Raw genomic sequence first — 21,932 nt, 5'->3', positions numbered from 1 at the left:
AGACCACAGTTTTGCTAAATTCTGTAGTCCTGTTCACAGTGCCTCAGCAGGCTGGGTGCTCTTATTGTTAGGCTAAGAGAAAAGGGATTACAGAGTTTCCACTTTGTTGGGGTTCTTATCTATTGCCAAGAAAAGAGTGACCAAGATGTTTTTCACTATGTAGGATCAACCTCAGTGGTGATTGATATTATGGGTCTGATATCAGCCTCCCCATCCAAATGGGAGTGTTTGTAAAAATAATCCATTTAGGGAGAAGAGCAGAACGAGTTTATTGATAGAAATCTCCACAAATTTTAATTTTTTAAAAGAAGGGAAACACTTTCTTCTGAGTTTCATACCAAAACAGGAGAAGAACTAGAGATGAAATGTGTTTATGATTCATCAGAAAACAGATTTTATTTCTCTTATTTTTAGAAGTAGCTGTCTAGGTACTGGGTTCTGTCGAACGAGAGAGGGATTATATTTGGAAATCCTAATTGTGGAGAGGCTTTCTTTAAAAAGCAGCCTAAAGCCAAACTGGCTCCCACTGATGCTTCTTTGGTTGTTTCTTTTTTCTCTTTAATCCTTCTGACACTCTGAAAGTAGTTCACACATTGAATTAAAAGAATCCATTTTGTCCATCCTTGATGTTTACTTGACTTTGTAGTTCTTCTCCAGAAGCCAAAATCCCTGGTCCTTACTTTGAAGAATCGTGTCGGGAAAATTATGGGTTTAATTTTTTTTAGTTGGAACACTCAACTCAAACAGGGTGAAGCAAAAAAGCAAAAAAAAAAAAATTAAAAATTAAAAAAAGGACTATATTGACATATGTTATCAACAAGTAGAGGAGCTTCAGGCATGGCTGGATCCAGGTGCTGAAATAATGGTATCAGGAATCAGTTTCTCACATCCCACTGTCTTTTGCATATATTTCAGTGTCAGGGTGGATGTAGGGTGGCAAAGGTGCTCCTTGGCAGTTACAGGCTTGCATTCTACCAATGTAGCAGCCCCACTGTAAAAGATACGTTTCTTTCCTAAAAATAGTAGCAATTGGTTTGCGTCAGGTTGCATGCCTTTCTCTATACCAAGCATTCCATTGTGGCCAATCAGTAGAAGGATTGGTCACACTAGGGCATGTGCCAGCCCCTGGAGTAGAGGGAGAGATCAGCTTTCTCTGGACCTCATGGACCAAGTATGGGTGTGAGGGTGTGATTTACTTAAAGGGTAATCAGGAGCAGGGACATGTTTGCTGATTGGTCAAAGGTAAGGGACGATGTGTTGGTCTGGGTTATCGCTATAGGCAGACACCAAGATGGGACTAAATGTGCAAGGATTTAATTAGGAGAAACACCTGTGGAAGAAAAATAGGAAGAGTGCCAGGAAGCCGTGGAGAGCCATCAGACACAGAGTGAGGGAGAGAGGGAGAGAAGGATGGGTGAAGTCCGAAGGTGAAGTCTCCTGCCATCTGAAGAATCTTCCACAAAGTGTCAGGAGTCCTCCAGCCACTGCCAGAGGAGGGTCTGTCCCCTGGATCAGGCCTGTTTTAGTATCCCTGCTGCCCTCAGTCATTGGCTGGGAGCAGCCCATGGGAAGTGTGGCCTCGTTTGCACCGATGGATTTGAGAGTATAGCAGCTGGGGCCCTTGGTTAATTAAGCTTCCTGTAGCTGGAGGTCTGCAAGGCGTTCTCATGGCTGCCACAGATAATAAACTTACAGTTAAGAAGTACATCACAGATTAAAAGATGCTGTAACAGTTGCCAGCTTAGTTGATCCCTCTTATGCAAACAATATTGTCAACACCTTCTCCCATTCTATGGATGGGGAAGGCCTGGCAGGGGGGGTAATGATTTGTGCTCGGTTGCTCCACGAGTCAGTGAGGAGCTTGGACTCAGAGCATGACCACTGCCTCCCTATCTATCATCTGCCCTCTGCACTGACTTGGCTAGCATCCCCCAAAGTTCATGTCCACCTGGAACCTCAGAATGTAACTGTATTTAGAAATAGGGTCTTTACAGATAGAACTAGTTAGGTTAAGATGAGGTCATACTGGATTAGAGCGGGCCCTAAATCCAGTTGTCCTTAGAGGTGAAGACATGGACACAGAAGAGATAGGGGGATGAAGCCAAGTGATGATGGGGCAGAGACTGGGGTGGTGTAGCCATGACCCAAGGTCTGTTGGCAACCATCAGAAGCTAGGAGCAAGGCATGGGACAGCTTCTTCCCTACAGCCTTCGAGAGAGTGTGACCCTCTTGTGACACCTTGATTTCAGACTTCTAGTCTCCAGAACTGTGAGGGAATAAATCAAGCCATTGTTCTAGCCATCCATTTGGAGGTAATCATAGTATACCCGGGAAATGGATACACTGTCCTAAAAGAACCAGTCATCCCTCTGGTTCTCTCTGTTTGTCTTGTGTGACCCTACCCCCAGCCCCAGCCCCATGGGCACCACTGAGCCAATTAATCCAAAGCTACAGAGCTTGTGTTCAGATAGAAGAGGCCCAGAAATGCTGACCAAGAAGACTTGGATCATATGCAAGTCCAAGGAAAGTGGCTGGAAAAGAGACATAGTCATGTCGACATCTGGACCCCCTGATAGGAGGTGATAAGAAGGGCTTTCCCCTCTGTGAGAGTCTTCCTCCAAATCCTTGACTCCAGTCCAATCCTGAGAATCATCAGACAAACCCACATGGAGGGACATGCCACAAAATACCTGACCAGTACTCCTCACAAGTGTCAAGGTCATGTGGACTGAGGCAAGACTAAGAAACTGTCACAGGTTGAAGGACACCAAGAGACACTATGGCTAAAGGCAATGTCAGAGCCCAGAACAACCAAAAAAGATGTTAGTGAAATTCAACTGAAGTCAGTTAGCAGTATTGTACCAAAGCTAATTTCTTGGTTTGACAAAGGTATCATGATAATGTACAATGTTAACTTTAGGGAGAAAGATGAACAAAGGGTATATGAGGACTCACAGCTTTTCTATAAATCTGAAATCATTACAAAGTAAAAAGTTCATTTAAAAAGAGAGAGAGAGACAAGAGATAGTCAAGCAGAGCAAAGAAATACCCAGGGACACTCAGAGACAGGGAGAACACTTGGTTTATGATGGACCTCTTCTACATCATATGAGGTCTGGCTAAATTTCATATCTTATTTTTGGATAAATCTGTCCATCTATCCACCCATGTACCCATCCATACATCCATCCATCCACCCACCCACCCACACATATACCCATCCATCCAGCCATTCATCCAACAAATTTTTCTTGAGCATCTATTGTATATTAGACACTCTTCTAGGTGCTGGCATATACCTGTGACCATTAGGTGTCTGCTCTCATGGAACTTATATTGTAATAAGAGAAATACTCTATCCAGATAATCTATGTGACTTAATAATAAGCCATCAGGTTGTGATAAGTGTTATGCAGAAAACTAAAATGGACAATGAGGGGGAGGTGATCAGAGAAGACCTCTCCGAGGAGGTGACCTAAACTAGGGCATGAATGACAACAAAGGATCCCACTATACAAAGAACAGGAGGAAGTAAGTCTAGACAGAAGGAACGGCTGGTGCAAAGGTCCTGAGGTGAGAATAAGTTTAGGTGCTTGATAAACAGAGCAAAGGCCTGAGGCTGGAATCTAACAACAGAGGCATGGGAAAGAGGCATGGGGTGGTAGAGGGGGGCCAGGTAAAATCTTTTTTTTTTTTTTAAGTGCAATGGGGAGGTACCAGAGGGGGTTTCAAGAAAAGGAATAGCATGTCCTGGTTTGACTTTGAGGCTATACACTGGCCATGTGCTGCGAATGCATTGTAGGCAGACAACTGCTGTTGTCCAGGCAAGAGATGATGGTGGCAAGGAAGCCGGTCCTTGGATTCCATGCGATCCATTTCTGAGGGAGTTTCTGTTCCTTGCAGCCAAATATGTGCTGAAGATGACCCAGGACTCCTGATGTTGCACCTCAGTTTCCCCAGTGTGCTCTGAGGTCATCAGGGAAATCAGCAGAACCTTCTTTTAGTACATCTTACTTCTTTTATTCCTTGTCTGTACCCACTTTTCTCCCTTCTGTGTGTCCAACACCCTCATAATATCTCTCTTCTCGGAGCCCACCTTGGCCTGACATCTGACAAAACACTTCACGATCCCTAGTTTTCCCCTTCTTCCTTCAAAACTTACCTGTCCTGCATCTATTCTTTTGGGAGGCTGGGGTGATAGACATAATCTTCTAGACTGGAAAGGGGCATTTCTTCCAGAAAACACTGACGTTTTTTTTGGTGATTTTTGTTGCCTTCAGATAAAGCAGGCATTTGCTGAACAGTTTTCATTCACTGAGCTCTGTGCTGGGTCCTTTGGTGTGTTTCAGTCCCCTTTGATTCTTACAAACATCTAGGAATGTAGACCCCCTCACTCCCACTTTACAGATGAGGATGGAGAGGCTCAGAACCTCTGTTCCTTTTCCCTGCAACGAATTATGGGAATATCAGGATTGGTCCATGAGAGGTGATATCTTGTTTTGATGCCCCTCAAGGCTTGAGAATGACATAAAAATGCTTGTGAAAAGCACGCTCTGGAACTTATCTGGTTTCCCTGAAAAAACAGTAGGCATTTTCAATGCAGCCAGACTCATGTCCCCTGGGGCTTTTTCTCTCTTTGCTTCCTGTTCTAGAAAGGGCTGGTGTGAACTTCCTGGCTTTGCTGTCTGAGTGAGCAGGAATGTTCCATGTGGCTGCACCTTTAGGAGCAGCAGCTGGGGCAGGGGCTATGCAGCTGACCCCCCCTGCAGCGATCAGTCCTCATCTTTTCTCCAAGCCTCCCCTACCATGTGGTCGGGGCCATGCGAGGGGCCGTGGGTAAGTGAGTGGCCTGAATTTCTTTCTGCTCCATTTCTTTGCAGTTTCCTGGGTGTGGTGATGATGGTGCAAGGCTCCGTGAACCATAGGCGTCTGGTCGTGAGGAAGAAAACATTTGATCCAGGAAATAAATGGCTGGCAAAAATGATGCTCCTTTCCATTCATTTTTTTCAGTCATTCATTCATGAACTATTTATTTGGTATTTATCCTATGCCACACCCTGTGTCCAGGACATAAGAGACATATGTGGTCTCCTTTCCCCAGGAACTGATACCTGGATATACCCAGCAGGTCTGCCACTCATCTTCTGGGATGACGGTCTAGTCTAGATCCTTCTAACCTTGTTCATGGACAGCAGCCTCTGGAAGTCATGGGGCTCCTTAGAGAAACCCATTCACTACTGACACAAGCCATTTATAACTAACCCTGCAATTTAGGGTGGTCAGAGGTCTCCTTCCCCCCACACTGGGGATCCCGGTAGAAGGCAACAGGGTGCCTGAATTGTGCGCACTGGAGGCAGAGAAGAGGAGGGTCCAGCGGTGCCGGGAGGAGTCAGGAAAGACTCTTGGGAGTGCACCTGTGCCCTGTGCTGGGCCCAAGCAAGTCCTTAAGTTTTTGTTTGGCACAAACGCAGTGATGGAGGGCGGGGGTCTGACATAGGACAGGCTAGACTGAGTCCCTGCTCCGTTCTGTGGCAATGTATGAACCCGAACAAATATCTTATTTGGTCTGAGCCTCAGTCTTCTCATCTGGGACCTGGAGATCAATCCTAGGATTTACTCTCCGGAGATGCGATATCCTAAACATAAGGAAGTTAGCTGAGGTCTTGGGAAATTGCTATTATCATCCTTTGTAAGTTCTGGGGGGACTACTGGGGACCAGAAAAGAGAAACCTCAGTCTGGACTGGTGTAATCAGAGAAAGAGGTGAATTTCGAATCTCAAAGCTTGGCAAGAGAAGGGAGGGTGTCATTTTTGCATCCTTCTGTATCCTGAGCATCTGGCACGTAAGTCTGACCTCAGCCTACGTTTGTTGACTGAATAAATGAGTGACCGGCCAGGACCTTGAACGAGAGATAGAGTGTGCATGTAGAAGGACTGTTCCTGCATTTCTGTCTTCTCAAGGACCCTATTTATTAATGGGATCAAACTATGTTTATGATCTTGTAGGTTTTTTTTTTTTTTTTTTTTTTTTTAAAGTACGGAGGTTACATCTCTTCAAAGTTCCATCAAGACTCTCCCAGTGTGGGGCTGCTTCCTGGCCACTGGTATGGACTGTACCACAATTTATTCAAATGACCCTCCCATTGCTGGACTGGCAGGTCATTTCTCCAGTCTGTCATTATGATAAGGAACGCTGTGATGCTCATCTCTGTGTATGCATCTAATTATGTCCTTAGATTCAATTCCAGAAGAGAGGCTAATGGGTCAGATGGTAAGTGTGTGTCATTGTTACTGTCTGGACACATAGTACTGGATCAACCCCCGTCCCCAGGAAGGCTGTGACAGTTTACTCCCTGCTGCCAGCTAATCTGACTGCTACTCTGCTTCTCTGCATGCTGGTTCCTTCCATCTCTGCACCACTCTGCTCTGCCTTGCCTGCTTATCCCAATGGGATTTGTGGGCAGAGCTAGCCTCTCCTTTTCGAAGCCTGCTGGATATCTGTGGGGTCCCATAAGGATTACTTAAGCACATTGTGGAGAAATCTCCTTGGAGGAAAGATGTCCCCCAGATGTTGGAGCAAAGACAGGAGTAAGGAGGGAGAAACGCTTGGGACGTGTCCCCTGCCCCACCTCCACCGCCCCTCCCCCTTCCCAGGTCTCCAGCACAGATAACCTTGTTCCTCCTCTCTCCGCCGCCATGCATCACAGAAACCCAGGTCTTCCCTCCAGTACCCTGTCCATGGCTGTCTCCTAGCAGTTGCCACTCTGTTTTGGCATTTGGAGGTCTCTTTTCTAAGTCTCCTGCTGGCCTGGAGCATGAAGGGGTGGAATCGTCCTCATGTCACAGTATCCCCAGCAGCGGGTGGAGTGTAACGACAATAATCGTAATAGTAATAGTAATAACATCCACTCACGTATTAAGCACTTACTGTGTGCCAGCACTTTACGGACTATACCAAGCCCTTCACGTATTTTGTCTCTTCGAATGGTCCCATAAACTAATGATGTAGGTGTTACTCGTATCCCATTTTACAGACAAGGATGCTAAGACTCAGAGAGGTGAAGTGACTTCCCCAAGGTCACAATGTGTAGACAAGGTGAGACTCCAAGCTAACTCCCTTTCAACTATTCTGCTACGAGCTCGGAGAGTAGCTAAGCCACTAAATGAGGAGCCAGCTCTCCCTCTGCTCCCTCCCCAACACTAGCTAATGACTAGGACTTGTTGACAGAGGCCTGGAAGAATGGAAGAATCTGGTTTGTTCATTTCAGAGAAAAGCCAGAGGGTCTTTTTGGAAGAGTGCTTTGAAAGACAGGATAGGAAATACCTCTGCCTCTCCTGACCTTCCTTCCTAAAGTCATGTGCCTGCCATTCCTTTATCCTGGATTCATTCCTTTTCCATCACAGCTTAAAGCTACTTTAAAAAAAAAATTATTTTCAGCATAACAGTATTCATTATTTTTGCACCACACCCAGTGCTCTATGCAATCCGTGCCCTCTCTAATACCCACTACCTGGTACCCCAACCTCCCACCACCCCCCCTCCCCCCCCGCCGCTTCAAACCCCTCAGATTGTTTTTCAGAGTCCATAGTCTCTCACAGTTCACCTCCCCTTCCAATTTCCCCCAACTCCCTTCTCTCTAACTCCCCTTGTCCTCTATGTTATTCGTTATGCTCCACAAATAAGTGAAACCATATGATAATTGACTCTCTCTGCTTAACTTATTTCACTCAACATCATCTCTTCCGGTCCCTTCCATGTTGCTACAAAAGTTGGGTATTCATCCTTTCTGATGGAGGCATCATACTCCATAGTGTATATGGACCACATCTTCCTTATCCATTCATCCGTTGAAGGGCATCTTGGTTCTTTCCACAGTTTGGCGACCGTGGCCATTGCTGCTATAAACGTTGCTACTTTTGGAAATGTCAGCCCCCTCCATCCCTGATGCCTTGATGGGAGTCCCATATGCAGAGCTGTTCTCTGAAGCAGCTCTTTCAGTCTACACTTTTTTCTCACTCACTCAAATCCAACCAGCTCAAATCTTACTCCTCAGGCAGGTTTCCTGGCTTCTCCCAGCTTGCTCAGCACTTTCTCTATCGCTGCCAACTCTGGGGTTGATCATCTGGAATAATGACCTGGCCCAGGTCTTCCTAGAATTGTTCATTTTGAAGCTGTGGGGGCTCCTTGGAGGATCCCATGAACCGCTGACGTATGCCGTTTGTAAGTAACCGTGCAATTTCGGGTGGTCAGGTTCTCCCTGTCTGAGATTACAGTAAGATAAAAGATGCAGGCATCAAATGTTCTAAGAATAATTCACTTATTCAACATTGACCAGATGTCAGGTTTGTTCTGGGCTCTGAGAATTCAGAGATGGACAAGACTGAGCTGTGTTCTTGGAATATTTGGTGCAACGGGAGAGCTGGTCATGGGGGCTAGATTTGGGAGAGGGTTAGCTGTATTGTAGGAGCTCAGATGAGGGACACACAAATGTCACTCTTCAATCACTGATAGTTATTTATTCTTTATAGGCCAGGAACAGATTCTGGAAGGGACCTGGGGAGGGAAGATCCTGCATTCTTCCTTCATTTTCTTGGTGTAAGACTTTGCTTCTGGATTTACTGGAATAACTGAGAGATGCAGTTACTCTGGGGAGGGGAGTTAGGTGAACCAAGTACACCCAGAGGGCTTACTTCGGAGCAGATAAACCCATTGAGGTGTGGGAAATAAAAGAGGAAAGCAGACTTATTTTTGCCCTACATTCTATCAACTTAAGCACATTCGTATACAAGCAAACGTTTTGTCGCTATGGGAAGTGGAAATGCAATATTTTTCTGATGTATTTTAAAATAAATCTGCAACATTCAGACCTTAAAAAAATACATCTCCACAGACCCCCTCACGTCATCTTTTGTATTTCAGCCCACCATGTATTGCCCTGTGGAAAACACATCTTGTCAATAACAATCATCATCACAACAGTGAAAGTAATAAATAAAGATGACACACCTAGGGCTTCCTATATCCCAGGCACTGTACTAAATGCTTCTATATATTTTTGCTCCTGTGATCCTAATGACAACCATGTGATGAGGTATGGCTATTATCCCCCACTTTGCAAATGGGGACACTGAGGCACAGAGAGGTTTAGCAACTTACTCCGGGCCACAGTGTGTATGGAGCAGAGCCAGATCTGAACCTAGGCAGCCTTACCCTAAAACCTGGCCTTTTGACCATTTCATCACTCTGCCAATGCCCTTTCCCCAGCAGCTCTGGTCGTTTTGGGCTGGACACTTACCTAGACTCTGCAAGGAGGAAAGGGACACTTGTTCACATAGGTTAGCTCAATGAAACGTCCTGGCCACACAGGTAGGGTCTTAGGGTCCTGGGATCAAGGCCTACATGGGGTGGGGAAGTTATCATAGTTCCATTTTAGAGTCAAGGAAACTGAGGCACAGGGCATGCAGATAACATGCCCAAGGTCACACAGCTAGTGAATGGGAGAGCCAGGAATCAAGCCCAGAGCACCGGAAGGCGAGCCCAGGCTTATTTGCTCTGACAGTGCCTTGCCTGGTAACACCGAACTGACTGATTAATAAATAATGCTTGTTGAGTTGTCATTAAAAGCTTGTCTCACCAAGTTCCGCAGTGTCTTCTCTGTAATTACCCTATTTTCTCTTAAGGGGACTGACAGGCTTCCCCAAGACTTGCCTCTTTCTCAGTGGGAAGGGTTTTTTTTTTTTTTAAAGATTTTATTTATTTATTTGAGGGAGAGCGCTCAAGTGGGGAGGGAGCAGTGGGGAAGAGGGAGAGGGAGCAGCAGACTCCTTGTTGCGCAGGGAGCCCCATGTAGGCCTTAATCCCAGGACCCTAAGATCATGACTAGAACCAAAGGTAACCGACCCTTCATCGACGGAGCCCCCTAAATGCCTCTCAGCAGGAAGGGATCTGTGGGGGAACTTGGGCTGGTCTCAGGGACCCAGCAATTCTTTTTTTTTTTTTACTCTCCTGTCTCTCTGCTTCATTTACTTGTTTTATCTTTGACTGATCCTGGAAAGCTGCCCTGTGACATTTCTTCCCTTTTGTGTTCCTATTGATAGCATTTCCCCGGAGGCTGTCAAAGAGAAGGAGGGGATGGAGGAAGCATCTTGGGCTTCAGCAGTGCCATCGGGCCCAGAGCCTGGTCCGGCTAGAGCTTTGAGCTTGAGTCCTTTCTGTTGTAGGGCCTCTGTCTGTGTGCGCCTGCCTGCAGAGGCACATGTGTATGTGTACACACACACACATACTGTGGTTTAGAACAACTGTGATATGGTGGAAGTACCCGGTCCTCTGGCCCAGAGGGAGCTCAGTTAAGATTGCTAAGGAGGATTTGCTCTGGGCTTCTCGTTATGGGTTCACGGGCAAACGTGCCTTATTGGTTTCCCGTGGCTACTACAACACTGAACAGCAATAGGAGTGGCTTAACACAACACAGATTTATTATCTTATAGCTCTGGAGGTCCTAAAATCAAAGCATTGGCCAGGCAATGCTTCTTTTGGAGGCTCTAGGGGAAGATCTGTTTCTTTGGCTTTCCCAGGTTGGAGAAGCCGCCCTCATTCCTTGGCTAGTAGCCCCTTCCTTCAGGGAACACCTTCCGTCAGGGCCAGCCCCGTGCTGTCTTCATCTCTCTGTCTCTCAGTCCTACACTCTGACCTCACCACCCCCCTCACCCTCCTGCTCCCTTCTCTCCTTGGGAAGATTCTTGTGATTACATTGTGCCCACCCAGATAACCCAGGATAATCTCTCCAATCTCAGGATCCTTAACTTCATCGTGTCTATAATGTCTTGTTTGCCATACAAGGCAACAGAGTGCCCATCTCTGAAGATTAGGACATGGGCAGCTTTGGGGGCCATTATTCTGCCCCATTTGCCAAGTGAAATGAGAGCATTCTTTCTGCGCGACTTCTGTACCCATCTCCCTGAGAGACAGCACATCACCCTGGGGCCTGAAACTGTTTGGATTCACCCCCTGAGCTTCCCCCTCTTTGTAGCATGTTCCTCGGGCAAGTTACCTGACCTCTCTGTGCCTAACTAATGTCCTCATCTTTAAGATGGGTAAAGCTTCATTGTGCTAAGTTAAGTTGAGAATATCATTAGAGTGATAAAGGACATCATTGGGCAAATAATAAACACCAAAAATAAATGGGAGCAACAGTTAAAATTAAGGATTCCAGATAGCATAATAGTTACAGACTTAGAAGGCCTGGGTTCAAATCCTAGTTCTGCCACTTATGAATGAAATGGCCTTGGGCTAGTATGCTTTAGGCATTTAAGTCTCAGTGTTCTCATTTGTAAAATGGCAAAACTATTTCCATCTGAACACATAGGATTGTTGTGAGGATGAAATAATAGTGTGCACATGAGTCGCCCAGAACATAGTGGGTGGCTTTTGTGGTTGTAGTTATAACCATCACCAGCATAGCCCATCCTCTCTGGGGGTGATGGAGAGACTTAGAGGGCTGCCTCTGGCTTCAATAGAGTAAGGACAGGATGGGGCAGCTTGCTGAATCCGGGGCCCTGAGAAATCCCACAGCCTTGCTCCATTCTTGAGAGGATCAGAGCCTGGCTGGGCTGAGGCTTGAGGTGTCTGGTTTGGGGCGTATCTCCCTGATGTTGGAGCTTACAGCAGCAGACAGTGCTTTAAACTAAGAGCTCAGGACAGGAGCTCACAGGACAGAACCAGGGTTTAGAGATGGTAACGAGGGCGGTGCAGATAGTCTGGCAAAATCCCCGGGAAGGTGGGGCTAATTCCTAGATGGTGTGGTCATAGGGGATGGTGTAGAGCTGTGGTTTCAACCATATTATTGTTTTTAGATTTTGCGCAAAGTCCTGTTTCAATGAAGGCTTGGGCAGATGTCCAGTATGCAAAAGACTTAGAAGCACAGCTGCTCTGGTTAAAATCAGGATGTGTGTGGGGGGCAACTCAGGCCTCCTTTTCATTCTACCAGGGGCCTCTAGGGGGCCCAGTTTGAGGAAGAAGACTAACAGGGTGGCAAAAACACAGGCCTTGGAATCAGACAGATCTGGGATTGCATCCCTGCTGTGATCTTTGGGGTTTCATTTCACATGCTCGAGCCTTAGTCTTCTCATCTGAAAATGGGACAACAAATAGCATGCACCTCATGCACTTGTGTAGACCAGAGATAGTGTCAAGCGCCTTGCATAGTGCACAGTAGGTGTCTAGACATTTAGCAGGTGGTAGCTATTTTGATTTCCTAAGGGAGACCTCAATTAGAGACACCCTTCCAGAACATGTGTCTAATCCTGGAAGCTGTGAAGTGGGGTAGATTTTCCTTGGGACTAGGAACCAAAAGACTTGGGAAATATTGGGTCCTGATTCTACAATCAGTATCCTGTGTGACTTTAATTTCTCTCTTCTTGAATCACTCTTTAGATGTTTGTTGAGGGCCTACTATGTGCCAGGCACTGTCCTAGGAGCTGGAGCATAAGTTCTGGCACTTAAAAGGCCTAAGTTCCAGACTCAACTCTGCCACCTCCTAGCTCTTCGGGTATGAGCAAGTCACTGCCCCTCTCTGGTCCTCACTTTCTGCATGTGTAAAGTGAGGGGATTGAACTTCTGTTGTAGGGTCTTCCCAGAAACAATTGAAAAAGATCTTCCAAAAAAAATTATAGAACACATTTGAACTTGACTCTCGGAGTCATTCTGAAGTAAGGGCTTTGGAATCATACAACCCTGGGTTTGAATTCTATGTCTGCTACTTGCTGTGTAACTTTATGCAAGGCACTTAATTTCTTGAGGCTCAGTGTCCTCATCTATAAAACGGAAGTAATGATAATCTTGTCAAAGGGTCATGGCAAAGCTTGAAGGAGCTGATACATGTAAAGTTTGTAGGAGAATGGCTGGTGCATAGTCAGTTCCCAATAAATGATAGCTGCCATCACCACTGTCCCCACCATAATTGTCGCCATCATCACCATCATCGTGATCACGATGATCGTGAACATCTATAAAGTGAACCTCTAAGTGATTGCTAAGACTCTAACATTTTAAGTCCTCCTTTCAAGGGAGAATTAATTGACTAATGTAGGAGCTCGCCCTGGGCCATGTGAGTGGGACACTTTAGAAAAGCATCCCCAGTAGAGAGAGTTCTCCTTCTCTTTTCACATCTTGGTCTGCTTAAAATTTCCTTTCCTTTTCCCATAGTAAGCAAGAAGAGGACCCTTGAGATCTGGAACACTATGGGATGTCAATGGGAGTCAATTTCTCTTTGTATATTTCTCCTTTCAGTAGTTTTATTTCCTTGTTCATGCAGTGATTTCACTTCAGATCTTTTGGGGATGGGTCTTTGGCCAAGGCTCAGTTGTCTGATTTAGACCTCCTATAATCTCCCAACTTCATCCCTCTTACACCACATGCTGAAAGGTGAGGCTTGGTGCATGCCATCCTGGGTTGGCTGTCAATTACTTTCTCCCTCTGTCAAAACATTTGAATTGTAGGAGGCTGTGGTATCCTAGCAGCCCACAGCTTTGGTGTTCTTATTGTTGCTTTTTATGTTTAGGAAAATTGGATAGTCATATCCTCATTTTACAGTTGGGACTCAGAGACATTAAGTGACTTTTCCAAGGTTGTATGGGGGCCAGAACCGGTTCCCAGAAATCTGTCAGATGCTTATTCAAATAAGCCCCTTAGAATTTTTCATTCGTTAAGCCTTTCATTCTCTGAATTCTGAGGCATTCAAGACACAAGTCAGAAATCTGAAGCGATATGGGTGAGGCCAAATCAACAGGGCTGAGTTTTGGGGGTAAAAGCCATTTGGAAGCTCCCACACCGGGGTCAGACTTTTCCCAGCAGAGAGGAACAGTGAATGAAGGTCTGGGGACCTGTGTGGGAAAGGGGCTGTGAACTTACAGCTCCTGGCTCTGTGAGCGACAATATTAGAACAAGTATGTGGTAGGTAGGCTGTCACTGACTTCACTGTATGATGTCGAGAAGTCCCGTCCCCCCACTACTCCCCCTTCTCTGCTCCAACCATCCAATAACTTAACTTCGCTGCCTCAAGGTTCGCTTCCCGCCCATCCCTCCGCCGCCGCCGCCGCCGCAGTTTAGCGCTGTCCGCGGTGCTGATCGCCAATCTCCTGATTGCCGTTTCGACCAGCGGGGATCTCTGGTGCGCCCAACCTCTCCTCCTGGCCCCCCACCGCTCTTTCTCCAGGCACCCCGCACATAAATCATGGGTGGGAGGCCGGCTTGGTTCCCCCTGCACGGGGAAGCGGCTGCCCCCTCCCTTGCTCACACGGGGTTTTGCGGCAGTGGTGGCAGCTGCCACTGATTCGGGCACTGGGGAAGCAATTGATTCGTCTACTGCCAGCAGCCCGGAGTTGCCTACGTGGACGCAGACAGACGACAGAGAGAAAGAGAAAGAAAGAGGAAGAGGGGGTGGGGGGAGAGGGCTCCGAACGAAAACCATCATCCCTGTGGAGGGCAGACTGAGGGAGCCACTGCCTTTGCCTTGTCCACTGACTGGTCTGAGTTTTCTCTTCTTCTGGCAGTGGTATTTCTTTTCATCTTGGTCCTGCATGATTTAGGGGTAGTTGCTGTGTGTGTGTGCGCGTGAGCGCGCACGAGTGAGCGTGCATGTGTGCATGCTGGCGCTTCGATTTTATTTTGGGAAGAGTAGGGGAACCAAATAAACAATTTTCTTTCAGGCACCTCCAGTGAGCTTTCAAACCAAGTCATCGGGAGTTAGTATCTTCCCACCCCGGCAGGGAAGGGAAGAGTTGGCAAGAATTTGGCTCACCCATTCCCTCTGCAATCCTCTGGTGTGGAGGTAAGTGCTATTCTTCTTAATTGTGTAAATGGGCTAGGGGTATTGGGATCCCAGTTGGGATGAGGTTTGTACATGAGCTGGTGGGATAGAAGGAAGGTGGGGGGTTTGGGGAGAGGAGTGTTGAGGAATGACCACATTTATTTGCCCACATTCTGCAGTGTATGATCGCCTAAGCAGCACCCCAAAGCTAAATGAGATTTCGGCTCAGTGCCCAAGGAGGGGGGTAAAATATGCTCCTGTTTTAGGCAATGCGATCAAAATTGTGGCTTCTGCCCAATTTACCCTCTCCCTTGCAGCAGAAGCTGTTGAAAGTAGCCAGCAGTTCTCTGAGTGGATTAACCCTTTGTGGGTTGGCCAGCCTGCATGGAGGGTCTCTGGATGCTCTGCTCTGTGGGTGGGCACTTTGGCCCTGAATGGGAGAGGGTCGCCTGAGGCTGAAAGGTTAACCCTTGCTGAGGGCCACCTAGGCACACCAGGTGAGGCTTGCGTAGGGCAGGGCTCAGACTGTACCACCTTTCAGGTACGGCTGAGTGATTCAATTGTAACGATTTTTGTAAGCTTGGCTGTTCTAAGCTTCCTGAGATGGGAGATCTGGGAGCCATGAAAGGACCACATTTTGCTTGGAATGAGTGGTCAGGCAGCCCAGAGGGGAGCAGCCAGCAGCCTGCTGAGCAGACAATGTTCTATTTTCACAGGTGGTGTAACCTGTAAGTGATTGTATGTGGGTGCATCCTGGCACCAGCCTGGGGGACTCCGTCCTGAGCCCGTCTGAGAGTAGGCAAAGAGGGGAACAGGGTTTCTTCCGATCTGGGGAAGGACCCCAGTTTCTGGCTTCAGATCTGTTCCAGGAGAGACCAAACCCCGCTCTAGTTTCTTTATCTGAGATCCTGATGGGATAAGCCTGAACCAACCTGTTAGTGAGTGGGAAGTCGAGGTTTCTTGTCACCGAATCCAAAAACTCACATATAATTTGAAAACGCCTTTGCTGTTAATCTGTGACCCATCAAAAGGAGATTTCTCTTTGCTTCCTGCTTTTTGGAAATGAATGTCCTTATTTTTAGCATCTTCTCATTATCTCAGGGGCCACTTTAGTCTTCTGCATCCCCAAGGATTTCTCTGTAGGTTCTTGTTCTTGGAGGTGGGAGGAATAAAACATCAGCCCCAGAGACTGGCAAGCCTGAAATGTAAGCAGGGCCCACTCAGTCATTTTCTCCAGTCCCGGAGCCAAGTGGGGACGCCGAAATCCCGGGGCATGTGCCTGCTCAGGGAGAGCATGTGAAGCGGAGGGGTGGGCTGCTTGGTGGTTAGTGTTAAAGACGTGGTCCTCAAAATCCCACGCTTTTCTCACTGGGTGACCTTGAGGAGGAAGTTGCCTTAGTTTCCTCCCTGGAAAACCTCAAGTAGGAATGACTGACGTGAAGAAATTTAGCTCAGTTAAGGAGCCACAAGAACTGGCTGTGGGTGAAATTTAAGATATTGAACTTTGGCATTCACTGGGGCCCTGCAGTGGGGCCTGTTAGGAGTTCCCTATTGTGCTAAGTGTTAACCATTTAATTGCTGGATTGTGGGGAGGTTTGGGGGAACTAGGAAAGTATCAGGGGAGTCCTAGGGGCCTCAGTGCAACGTCACCATCTGGTATGGGAGTATGTTAGTGTTTTAACAACTGGTTCAGCCATGCAGAGCGTGCCTGCTAGCCCAGCTGAGGGAGCTGGGACTGGGTTGTTAACATGTGGGTGCTTTGAACACATTTCCTTGCTGCCTCTTAGCCTTACTTCCTCGGGGGTGGCTGAGATCCAGAAGGCTGCCCTTCCTCCTCCCCCATCACATTTGAAATGGTGCATTGTGGTGCACCAGGGAGAGGGAAACAGAAGCTTCTGGAAAGAGGCTTGGGCTTGGACCAGGAGACCTGGGTTCCAGGCCCAGCTCTGCCTCCCCTTTCTGGGCTTCAGTTTCCATGTATGTGCAATGGGGCACACACATGGTCTAGGTGAGTCCAGGGCCCCTTCTGGCTGAGGTTCTGTGACTGTGTGATAGGAGTGTGTATGCAGGCGTGCTTCTAGGAAAGGGGTATACTGTGTTTGGAAATTTATCATGAGTGCCGAGGAGGTCTGTTTGGGGTGATTCAGGATTGGGGGTCTCTTGTGAGAACTTTGCTAGGTTCCTAGAACTTTGTGCTCAGCTGCAAAGGGGTCTGCTTTATTTGTGGCCTCAGATACGTAGACATACAGATATTGTAGCATTTGAAGGCTCTGTAGAAACTTATCCCAGGGCTGGCAGCAAGGACCCCTTCGAAAAACCCCACTCTGAAAAGATGCTTATTCATACAAACACACAACACTTGGGGACTCGTGGACCCTCCCTAATGCTCATCTGAGGACCTCAAGTTCAGAACCTCTGATCTAGTCTGACCCCTTGAGGGGGGCCCAGAGAGGGAAAGCAGCTTGTCTAAGACCACACAGTAAATCACAGCCGAGCAACCTACCCATCTGTTGTCATGAAGACAGGCATCATCCCTTTCCTCCTGGCTTGGGCAGCCCCCACCCCCCAAGCCAGCTGGATACAGACAGAGGACATTCTGTGGTGTCTCCTCTAGCCTGTGCTGGGGATTGGGAAGCATAGCTATGGAGATAAGTGTGGGCATTTCCTTTCTCACTGGTGGGAGAGAGACGTAGCAGCCAGGGCTCGGCAAGTCTAAAAGGTGGCCTGGGAAGACTTTTCCCCAGCTGGCTGACCCTCTCTCCCTTTCCTACAGCTCATATGCATCCTGGCCACCTGCCCAAGGCTGTGAGTTCTTGTCAGTGTGGCTGCTCGGGGCATTTATTTGTAGGCTGTGGTATTTATTCTTTATTTATTGCACCCCATGTGGGTCGCAGAGAGTTTGTAACTTTCTTCTAAAAACCACCATGACATACGGTCCTGTCTTCTGCTTCTTATCCCCTTTGAGTGGTGAGCTGGTCGTAAAGGCAGATGAATCAGGATTGATGGGAATACCATGAGAAGGAAACAGTGTGGTAGATTCCTGTTCAACACTGAGACTGTAACCTGGGAGAGAAAGAAATCCGGGACCCAGTCGTGGTAGGCTGGAGCCAATAAGCCTGAATCATTCAGCTACCACCCAGGATGGAGATCCCTTTGTGCTGGGACTATGAAGGAGGCACCACAGAAATGGGCCCCTCTCTTTCCTATTCCCCACCCCCATCTGCCTCCTTAACCAGCCATCTGAGGGGCTGCAGTGTGGGCCTCTGGGAGAAGCCAGACCGGAGTTCAAGTTTGACTCCAGCGCTTCCTTGCTGTGTGACTTCAGGGAAGACTCTTAACCTCTCTGAGCCTTAATTTCCTCAGTGAAGTATAATAAGATATTACGGCATGGAAACAGATCTTGGGTTTAGATCCTTCCAGTTGGGTCACTTCACTTCTCTGAGGCTTAATTTTGTTCCCTTTGTAAAGTGAAGATACTAAAGGAATTAGGAAAATTTTGAGTTAATGCTTGCAAAGTACTTAGTACTGAGCCTGGGAGGAGTAAGTAAGCAACATATGATAGCCATGGGGATGATGGGTAATGGTGAAGTCACCCCGGACTGAAACAAGATTGGGAGAGGTAGAGGAAGGTGAATCCTGCGGGCCAACTGTGCAGTTTTGGGGCCTAGGAGAGAGAAGACAGGGCTTGGAGATGGGAGACTTCTGTTCCCACTTATTGTCTTTGTGGTGTTTGTGCAGTTGCTGGTGGTCGCCGGGACCTCAGTTTCTTCCCCTGTGAAATGGGCATCATGGCCTCCTTTCCTCAAAGCCCGTGAAGCCCCTTGGAAGCAGACCCTCATTTGTGCGGTGGTCAGGCCCTGGAGGAAGCGGTCTGGGAGGAGAAGCCCTACTCACTCCTCTGTCTTTTGTTCCTCTAAATCCTTGGGAGGTTTTTGCTGAATCATTCCAACTCACCAGCTTAGAGCCCATGAGTTTCTCCTAGGAGACCTGAGCTTTCCCTTGCTTCCCAGCCATGGTGCTTTCCCTGCCGCGGGGCTACTGCCCAGGGCACCAGAAGTGCTATAGGCAAGATCCTACGGCCAAAGCTGTGCATCTCAATTTTTAAGTCAAGGTTAGCACACAGCAGTTGTTCAGTGGCGACCTGCATGGACACACAGGAATAAATGAATGAAACCTCAGTGGGTTGACTAGTGGACAGGTCAATTTGAGGAGGCACGTTTGGCCTATGGTCCAGTCCAAGGTCTGCATACAGTAGACACTTAGTGTTTATTGGTTATGATGAGTCATTGGTGCCAAGTTTAGAAGGACTTGGCTTTTATTTCGGGTCTGTTACAGGCAAGGCTCAGCCTCTCTTGCCTCCTGCCAGAGCATCTTTGACACTTACTCATGTACCACGCATTTATTGAGTACTTATGGTATGTATGCCTGGCACCAGGCATGGTGGGTATTGGGAATAAAATGGTAACCAAGGCACCATCTCTTTTGGGACTTAGATTAAGTTAGTGGCTGCCTACAACATGTAAGCTTTTGGGGGGTGGTACAGAGAGAGGGCTTCCTTAGTCACCCTTTTGGGGGTGTTTTCACTCAGCTCAATGACATCTCAAAGTCCATTATTAAAGCTTTGTTCTTTGTCTTAAGCCCTTGCTCTTGGACAAAGAGCAGATCCTTGGGATGGGATAACACATCTGGCCTTATTAGTCATTTACACTTTACTGAGGAGGAGTTGGAAAATCCCTTCCAAGAAATGAGGGGGGCGCTTTTCAGGAGTGGGGAGTGGAGTCTACGCACACTGAGCTAGTAGGTAAAAGAAGGGACAAAAGGCAGGAAAGGCATGTGTTGCTGGAATCACCTTCTATTGGAGGCAAAAAGCGCTTGATGTCTGAGATCAGAGTCCGAGGCAGATTCTCGGGGTGTGCCTAGACCCCCTCCATCAGACACTCTGAGTGCGGGGCCTTAAGACCTGTGTTTCCAAAAGCCTCCACTGCTATAGGTAAAGGAATGTTATAGGTAACATCCACTGCTATAGGTAAAGGAAAAAAATGCGCAACACTTTTACAGGTGTTAGCTGTGCTGCAAGCCTCAGGCTTTCTCCCAAGGTTTGCTCCCCCACTACTCACCATTTCCCAAGGGGCTGAGCAGGGTAAGATTCAGGCCTGTTGCCTCCCCAGCGCCCACCCCTTACTTTCTGCCCCCGAATCCCTGTTTTCTCACAAGAAGCTCAAGCTTGATCTAGCAGTGGTGACCCCATTCCTTGCTAACTTCTGAGCACCCCACTGGGGGGGGGGCGGGGCGTGGGTAGGAGGCTTCTTTCTCAGGAAGAACCTCGGGACTTAGGTTATCAGATGGCTCGGGGGCGAGGAAGCAGGTATCAGCCAGCTCTCTAGCCTGGCTGGGCCTTCGGGGTTTGAGAGAACTCAGCTGGTTCTTACCCCAACTTGCTTTCCACGTGGGCTGTGGCTGCACCAAGGAACCATGCGGCTGAATGCAGTGCCACCGTGGTTTCCTCGAAGTAATTGCCTTGCTGTCATTCGTTTTAACGACATAACGCTTGCTTAAATCTCATTGTAATAGAGCAGTGTCAGACTCTGGCTTAGTAATCCAGTTGGTGAGCAAGGTAACAGGCCTCAGGAAGCTGGGTTTTTTGCCCACCCTTCTGCCATTAATCAACAAGAGGAAGCTGACAGCATCATAATGATGTGTGGTTTGTGACGGTTTATTTAGAGAGCCGAGGGGGGAAGTCCCCTCATCTCTCAGTATAGCCTGAGTGAGTTCATTCAGTTGCCTTTTTCTTTCTTTTTTCCTCCTTTCTTCCCATTTTTTCCTCTTTAATGCACCTACACAATGACAAGCAGCGACTTGTGAATGGAAACAGCTCTCCGTAGAGAACAGATTATGTAAGCGGGTTCTGGTGCCAGCTGTTGATGGAGGGGCGGCGTGCCGGGGCTGCTGAGCAGAGAAATCATTTCTCGAAGTTTATCGGGAGGCCTTCCACACGAGATGCTGCCAAAAAAGCATCTGCGAGGTCCATGTGGGCCCTCAGCCTGCCGCTTATCCCTGTCCCCCTTTGTCTGTCAGCATTTTCCTTTGTCACGCTAGTGCCACTGTGTCCCCAAGTCTCTCTTTCTAGGTCTCTCTCCCCTTTTCACTGTCCCTGTCCCCTTGCCCAACTACCCCACCCTTCTAAAGTCCCCTGTCCCCTCTCTCTTGTGTCCCTGCCTGTCCCGGTGCCTCCTTTCTTCTCCTCTTGCTCTCTCGCTACCTTCCTCTCCTTACTCCTGCCCTGCCCCAACCCATCTTTCTCTCGTCTGCGCAGATATACTGAATGGCTTGCGAAGGGAAAGAAAGCATTCGTGAGCCCCTGAGGAGGGTGACCAGCTGTCCCAGCTGTCCCACAGGGGACTCTTGGTGTGTTCAAACGAGAAAAGGTGTGGGCAAATCAGGACAAGTCGGTCGTCTTACCTCTATGTCAAATGCTTGGAATATTGAGGAGCTCCCCCAAAGATCAGAGATGTGGCTTTCTGGGGGAGCTGCCTGCTTTCCTACTCAGGGGGGAGGGACGCAGTGGTCTCTGGAGCCCTAGCCGGCCTTGGCGTTCTCTGCATGATGCCGGGAAGGTAAAGACCGCCTGGATCTACGGGGGCCAGTGGTCGGTCAAGGGCAACCTGACGCCCTCCTTACTCCCTGCCCCCTCCACTGGCAAGACTGACCCCCCTGCTGGTCATTTGCTCATTTGTCACAAGAGGGGACCCAGTGAGAGATGGCAGATGGTTCTATGCCAGACGTTCTCACACGTGAACCTGTGTCAGAATCCCCGGAAGGATGGTGAAGGCAGAGTTTCTGATTCTAGTGGGACGAGGCTGGGGCCCAGAAACTTGAGTGTCTGACACATCATTCGCAGTGATGTGGTTGCTGCCCCTCCAGGAGCCTCACTTCAAGAACCGCTGCTTTTGATCAGTTTATTCCCAAATATTTGTTGTTCACGCCCACGTGCCGGGCACTGCTGTAGGCCCTGGGGATTCTCTCTCCTTCCTAGAGCTGACAGTCTAGTGGGGGACAAAGGCACTAAACCAGGAAACACATCCACAAGGTGATTTCAGGAAACGATATGACACCATGGAGGAAGACA

General features: G+C 48.0%; 1 protein-coding gene across 7 annotated transcripts in view; it reads left to right on the top strand.

Annotated features, from left to right (window-relative positions):
- The first annotated feature begins 14,058 nt into the window (after positions 1-14,058).
- RPH3A (rabphilin 3A) overlaps positions 14,059-21,932 on the top strand; it is a 100,177-nt gene continuing 92,303 nt past the window's right edge. For 4 of the 7 annotated variants that reach the window (XM_059139441.1, XM_059139438.1, XM_059139437.1 and 1 more), the window contains exons 1-2: positions 14,059-14,167; positions 14,706-14,827. The gene's annotated coding sequence lies outside the window, so the exon portion shown is untranslated. The other 3 variants (XM_059139439.1, XM_059139440.1, XM_059139436.1) reach the window with 3 other exon arrangements.

The sequence above is a fragment of the Mustela lutreola genome, chromosome 11, assembly GCF_030435805.1.
Source record: "Mustela lutreola isolate mMusLut2 chromosome 11, mMusLut2.pri, whole genome shotgun sequence".
Lineage (NCBI taxonomy): Eukaryota > Metazoa > Chordata > Mammalia > Carnivora > Mustelidae > Mustela > Mustela lutreola.
This window is presented reverse-complemented; position numbering and strand designations above follow the sequence as displayed.